This window comes from Bidens hawaiensis, unplaced genomic scaffold, assembly GCF_021521415.1.
Source record: "Bidens hawaiensis isolate Kalapana, Puna unplaced genomic scaffold, B.hawaiensis_p1.1 tig00056628_1, whole genome shotgun sequence".
Lineage (NCBI taxonomy): Eukaryota > Viridiplantae > Streptophyta > Magnoliopsida > Asterales > Asteraceae > Bidens > Bidens hawaiensis.
The window spans coordinates 62,233-69,604 of NW_027500187.1; positions in this window are offsets into that span (position 1 = coordinate 62,233).

Consider the following 7,372-nt stretch of genomic DNA (forward strand, 5'->3'; position numbering starts at 1 on the left):
TATAAGTATTAGTAAAAACATATATTTAATTCAATATAATTTTATAGATGAATTAACATCGTTTTAGTTGGTTAATTTCGTTCATTGTACAAAAACTCTATACAAAAACTCATTTTTTTGTTTGGAATTAATCTTACGTGTAATGACAATAATGCCTTTAATTTTTTATTTATATATGTTGCACACGCCTATCATTTTTGTTAACAGCTAACGGAAGTTAAATTTAATACATAACATTGTTACAAAAGCAAAACCTTATTACCCATACATGTGATTTTTAAACATTAGTACCCAATCCTATTATTTTATAGAAACACCATGTACTAAATACGTAATTGTATCTTATTTAGTTCTAACACCAAAGAACTACTGATGAAGAATCAAACCTTGAATCGAACATAAAACGATCACCAATGATTCAAGATTTCTTACTAACTTGAATCAAAATGATTACACAGAAATTATGAATGAAATTGAATACAAAGATCTACTTAGATTTTCTCTACACCTTTTATACATACTAGTATAAAAACCTTTAAAGGTCTCTTTATTTCACAATAACTACCATCGTTAACAACTATTTCTATGAGCATTAACTTTTTCTTACTGACAACTTGAACCTTTATCAGCAGTGACTCCTTGTCAATAGTAATCTTACTTTTAGTTGTATTAACTTTTTCAATAAGATCGGTTTTATCATTTAAAAAGAAGTGAAGGCGTAGTTTGTTGCTCACTTACATGCCTCTCTATTGTAATTAGATCATTTTAGTTGTTTTTAATTTACAAGAAAAGGGAAAGAATAATACTTACTATCTTCGATAGCCATTGGTAATTTTAGGGGTGTGCATAAAACCGAATTAACCGACTTGTAACAGCATTACCCGCTAAAACCGACCCGTTATTACCACACCTAACTTAAAATCGATGGGTCGGTTTATAACTTATCTGAAAACCGCCAAATTTGGGTCGATTTTGGTTATTGGTAATTCCATACCCACCATAACCGAAACAACCCATACAATTAGTTTACAGGCTGTTAACTAACCCATATATATACCGACTCATATATGACTGACCTAATAATTTAACTGAGATTTGTGCATAGGCTAGAGAATAGTTTAACAGCTGCGAGCCTGTGACCCATTAGGTATTTACTCCGACTCTTCGAGTCTTTGTATAACCAACCATGATATTTGATTTCCATATAGATCTTCACAGTCACATTGAATTATTGATATACTAGTTTGAGGCCCGTGTATTACACGGGTAATTGTTGAAAATTTAAACTTTGACCATTAAGTGTAATACAGTCAACAAATTAATCATATATTGTTAATACAATTACAATTAAATTAAAATTACAGAAATTATATAACAAAGATTACACAAATATGTTACAATTAAATCAAAAATTTTAGTCCATGTCTGCTTGTAACTCTTAATAAAGTAACATATATGCCTCTTTATAACTCTTGATATAACTATATATAGTTTTCTGTGTGACAAAAAAGTTTTTCTACGTACATACCAACCCTAGATAAATGATAATATATATCCATGATACTAATAAAAAAATATTCATACACATAAAATATCATAGCTTTTAGTCAATTAATATGATATCATTTGAGAACATCTGCTCATGTTTATCAAAAAAACATGATTATCTTAAAAACCATATACCTGAACTTTGATTATATAATCATCCTTAGAATCTTTACAATTTGAAATTGATTGATGTCATTGATATTTTGTATGACAAATTTTTAATTAGCTTTATATTTTACAATTAAAAATTGTATAATCAAGCAACATTAAAACCGAAAATTTAAATATAACAAAATGATTTGTTTATTTCATATGAATATAATTTCTAGGAAAATGAAAAATACATACTAACATTAAAACCATGTTTAAATAATAGTGATTATTTCGAGTTAGAATAATATTAGATGATTTAAAGTTGCATAAAGTGAAGGTAGTGATTCTTATTTATAATCGTTGAAAGTAGGGCTGTCACTTTTACCCGTAACATGAAACCCAACCTAACCCTACCCGAGAAACTCGAACCCAAGAAAATACTAACCCGAATCTGAACCGAAGTAATTCGGGTTGGTTCTTGGGTCCGAATTCTAGTTTTCGGGTCAACCCGAAAACTTTTAGTTTTAAAATCATATGTATTTTTAGTATCAAAGGCTAAGCCTTAGCCGCTGACGTTATCAGGATTTAGTCCAACTCGATTGTTCTCATTCCACATATTATGAATCGAATGTTTATTGTTTATTATTTTGAATATAAACCATAATAAACACTTTAATTAACACTTCAAAATTCATTAATCGTCTCTTATCAATCCATATGGAGAATACTTATTATATGTAGTAATGAATTTAGTTGCAATAATCCTATAATTTTAATTTCATATATTGAAATGACTTAAAAGATAAGAATCATATATGAAAATTGGTTGAAAAAAAAAAGGTGAGGAGGGCTATGGTATTGACAAGTGACAAAAATGGTAGGCTTTTATTAGAATAGATACATTCCAAATTTCAAATTCCATAATCACAATCGTCGATTCTACAGTCAGTTTCCATTGCAATTTCAACCCAACTTGAATCCCATTGTTGATTATAACTATTATAATTAACATAATGCCATTTTGTTTGAACATTCGGTATTAGTAGTATTTGAATTATATATTAATAAATAGATTATGATATGATGTTCTTTTTTGCTTTGCTCTCTTTTTTTTGTAATATTCAAATATATACAATGGTCATGTGGCAAAACTCAAGAACAAATTTTAGGTCCAATTATATTGCTTTATTAATGGTTAACCGATCCATAAGCGCCTTTTATAACCTTCAAAACCGATTAACCGAAAGCGCCATAATGGATTGGTTATGGTTACCGTTATCCAATAACCGCCATATCGAATATGGTTATGGGTATGATCCAAAACCGCCCCAAACCGACCCATCCACACCCCTAGCCATTGAAATATCAACTTTAATTTCCCGTTGAATATATGTACTTACTTTCATGTTGGTTCCTAATATGAATAAAATTCTTACCAACCACACAACTTTAACAGCTTTACTATGTTGTAACATCTATGGATTTTTCTTCTTAATAAACGCTAGTTTTCTACTCATTTAATAAAGTTATCGTGTTTATTTCATTGTCTACATTTATTATTGTTGAATTATATGTTATTTATTAAATAACATTAACTTTGTATGCGTTATTATATATATGATCATATACTCATTTCATCATACACATGCTTAATCGCTAATACGACACGTTGAACCGGAATGCCTAGATTAATATTTTATAACATGAAACAAAATATTTTGTTATTATTATTTTATCCTAAGTATTTAAATTAATCATGTGATTAAAAATGGAACATTCTAGAATCTTCTATCTTAACATTGTTCCTTAAGTTTTATCTTATCTAATTAAATTAATTTGAAAAAAAAAAGAAAAAGAAATATATTTGAAAAAAAAAAATCCTTTTGGCCGTAAGCCATCAAAATCACTATTAACTTTGATTATTATTATTATTATTATTATTATCATTTAATCTTTATACAACATTTATCTCTATCTCAATTGTATTCAAACATTTTTACCTCCACTATAAATAGAGGCTCTCATTCTCATTATTTTTCACACCAAATCTCATTCTCTCTTTTCTCTCTAAGGATAAACAAGTAAGTCTTATAATTATTTTGCTTTTCATTGTTGTTTTTATACATTTTTGTTTTCTATTATAAATTTATTCTTATGTTCTTGAGTTTTTCTTTGGATCTTCATAGTTGTGCATATACTCTCACCATAATCATCATAAATTGTTAATAAAACCCTATACTTTAATAAATGTCAATAAACATCCCAAACTATAATATTTATACTTTAAACCCTATACTTTCATAATTGTCAATAAACATCCCAAAACTATAATATTTACAGTTTGAACCCTATACTTTTCTAAATGATAATAAATACAAAAAATATATGATATTACACTTTTAACCTCGTACTTTCTGATTAGTCAAAATCATTCTAAAACATTTTGTATTATTATACAAATAGAGTATAAACTGGGTATGTATGTATCTGACAAGCAAACGGTTCTGCCTAAGGCAAGAGTGGCGTAAATAATCCAATTGGACCCATGACTGTTACCTGGGAATCAACTTGCTGGAGGTCATGCTCTTAGTTTAGAACATTCTAGTATGCGACATTCTAACTAATTTAAAAATCGAAACTTAATCTAGGGCATCCCGTGACCGGTTCAACTAACTCTTGCTCGTGTTCATCTATCAAGCAAAGTGAGTTCATAGCCCCTTTTACATGATTTAAACGTTTTATGCTTTGGGATGGAAACAAGCAACTTATTTATTTTATGTTTTATAAATGCTATTTGATTCAATTTTTATTCATAATTTTCATTGTGTGTGATCATTACAAGCATATACTTAATCGCATGTACAACCATTAACTTGTTAAGCCTGTGGTAGTATGATGATAGATCTATTGGCCCGACCCGCCCACTCAGGCCTCGGGTATAGGCCTGTGTGTTCAGAATCCGACGATTGTTAAATGTTAAACATAATAGTCCAATCTTGGATTAGACGACTCGCTAATCGTGTTAGAGGTTTGGTTGTAATCACTGAAATATATAAAGTAACTTAACACATATGAAATGTTTTCAAAATAATACATATGTTTCTATTTAAAAACCTATGTTCTCACCAACTATTTTTAGTTGACACTCTCGCATGTTTTTCTAGTAATGGAAATTAAGGAAGATTCTTGAAGTTTCATATAGAGGATGAGTTAGACTTAGAAGTTTAATGAATAAATTGCCATGTCATGTTTTCTATTTTGGATTATGTTTGGTTTTAACAACTTGTTGGTTTCTTTTAAGAAGAGTTTTTACATTGAATACAATGTGCATGATTTCAATCTTCGCACGCCCCGGCGTTTCCGCCTTCGGCCGGGGTGTGACAGATTGGTATCAGAGCCTTGGTCGTAGAGAGTTAGTAACCGACCTACGTCTAAGAATGTCCATTAGGTTGAAATTATGTTCTATTAGATGTACTAACTTCCGTTTTTTAGCATGTCTTTTGATTCCGCCGACCCTTCCGAAAACTCCCACATCCCTTTACCACCGTTGGATGAAGACTACATTGCGCTAGGAGATTTGGACGTGCCTTTGAACCCTCCATCACCTTGTATCTCCACCTACAACCCAATTAGTTGGGTCTGTTTAATGAGAACTTCTTTCCCCATCCATGGAGCACTATTAGGCCCAATCGGAGAATCCGTAGCCCCGTTAGTCTATAAATCGGTAGGAAGTAATAAACTTCTTGAAGACGAGCTTGAGGATGATGCCACTAGCAAATGGAGCTGGACCATTAAAACTATCTTGAAGACTAGCGAACTTGTTGGACTTGGAGTATTGATCTACCTTTTTATTTCCCTAATTTATCTATGTGTAATCTTGATCCACCTTTATATCTTTTGATTTTGAGCCCCTCGTTAATCTGAAACCGGCTAATCTAGAGTTCCCTTACACTATTGAGCTAGCCAATGGTAAAAATATCCAAGCCAATACTATTATACGCGATTCCACCTTGACTTTTGATGATCATTCGCTTAATATCGATCTGATTCCCTTTAAGCTTGGTAGCTTTGACCTAGTTGTGGGAATGGATTGGTTATCCCGTAATCAAGCCGAAGTTGTATGTTCCGAGAAGCTCATTCGTATCCCGTTATCATACGGTGAAACACTATTTATTCAAGGAGAAAAACCTGATCGTAACCTAAAAATCATCTCTTGCATGAAGGCCCCTAAACTTTTAAGGAAACAATGCTATGCCTTTTTAGCCCATGTAATTGACAAGAAATACGAAGGGAAAAAGATTCAAGACATTCCCGTTGTCATAGACTATCCCAAAGTTTTTCCCGACGACTTTCCAGGACTTCCTCTGTCTCGACAAGTCGAATTCTGAATCGACCTTGTACTCGGTTCAACTCCCGTATCCAAATCTCCATATCGCTTAGTCTAAGATTCGTTAATTTTCAAACCCAAAAACCCGACCCATTTTAATTTTTCAATGTGATTCGGTTAATTATACATATACCCATATGTTACATATTTCATACGTAATAGTTTTTCTTTCTTAAAATTATTTAATAATATTAATCATTACTAATATGTATATAAATAAAAATTATAACACTCATGACTTTTTTTTCTTTCTTTATTCAAATTTAACATAAATAACATTATTGATGCATAACCAAAGTACATCCTTTTAATTTAGTTATGTTACATTTATTTTTATCACATTTTTTTTACCTAAAGTTATTTATTTTTAAAAGATGAAAAATATCTTCCTACACCATTCAAATTTTGGTCAAACCTCCTCCCCCAAAGCACTCTCCTAATTAATTTTATCATTAAAATATTCTTTAGAGTAACCTCCTCATTTTAGTATAAATAAGAACTCACTCCCACCCCTTTCATTCTTTACGCCACTCTTTGACAAGTTCAAAAGATTATTTTTCTATTTCAAAGGTAGGATTTTAATTGTTCAAGCCTTCTTCATCTTATTTCTATTTATTTTAATTCTTGTTCATACTAGTTAATCAAATAGTCACATGACCAAAACATAATCATGTCTAGGAATCCACATAATCCATGCACCATGGTGTATAGGGTGGATGAGAAAAAGAACACAAGGAGATGATCGATTACACGAAGGTCACACTTGAAACGTTCTTACATCTTTATTTTTCTGTTTTGAATCGCTATTTTTTTTATTCAAAGGACCCAAGGATTTTTTATGTTATAAGCTTATAGATGTTACATAATCATATCCAAAAAAAGTCCATAATTTATTTCATCAAAATCTTTTTCGAAATCGTTAAAACACTGCTTCTTGCAATATTTCAGTTTTGACATTAGATATAGCCGTCAAAGAAATAGGCATATCTTGTTCATAATAACTGAAAAAGTGCAATACCAAATCCTGTGATATACCTCATTGAAATACGGTGTTAAAAATTATTTTTACGCATTTTAATTCATTCATATGAATTCTCAATCAATATTTTATAAACAGTGCACATATTCATACCCCCTTATTTACATGGCTGTTTTGGCCTATTTAGGTTACTAATTTGTAAAACATTTCTAAATAAAAGTTATTCAAAACATTCTAAGTAGACTGGAAAGTTTTGCTTTAAAATAAATTTGTTTGATATTTTAAATAACTTAAACAAAAGAGAACAATAACATGTCCAAAAACTAATTTTGTATTTCATCTTCCTTTTTGATCTTTTCCTTGTT